Source organism: Otolemur garnettii, unplaced genomic scaffold (genome assembly GCF_000181295.1).
Source record: "Otolemur garnettii isolate 467f Iridium unplaced genomic scaffold, OtoGar3 scaffold00091, whole genome shotgun sequence".
Taxonomy (NCBI): Eukaryota; Metazoa; Chordata; class Mammalia; order Primates; family Galagidae; genus Otolemur; species Otolemur garnettii.
In genome coordinates, this window is record NW_003852486.1 from 6,529,369 (window position 1) to 6,529,954 (window position 586).

A 586-nucleotide genomic window follows, 5' to 3' on the forward strand; every position below is an offset into this window, starting at 1 on the left:
ATGGGGCCGGTGCCCCACTCCTTTGAGCCACAGTTGCTGCTATAAAAAATGCTTTTTTAAAAGTAGGAAAATGGACTCAGCACCTGATGCTCAGTGGTTAGGGCTCTGGCTACATACACCAGGGCTGGCAGGTTCCAACACAGCCTGGCCTACTAAACGACGACAACTATAACAAAAGAATAGCCAGGCGTTGTGGCAGGTAACTGTAGTCCCAGCTACTTGGAAGGCTGAGGCAAAAGAATCCCTTAAGCCCAAGAGTTTGAGGTTTCTGTGAGTTGTGACACCATAGCACTCTACTGAAGTTGACATAGTGAAACTCTGCCTCAAATAAGTAAATAAATAAATACATAGAAGTAGGGAAATGGAATTTTGACTGTATGTTGGAGTTATTGCTATCAGAAGTCCCAGAACCTGTGCTTTTGAATCACCAGTTATAGATAGGGAATCCCAACATTCTCCTTGGGTTTGATTAATTTGGCAGAGTGGTTCACAGAACTCAGGGAACACATTTATGTGTTAATCAGAGCTTCTATGCTCTCTCCAGTTGTACCACTCTAGGAACCTTGATATATTCAGCTGTGTGTAA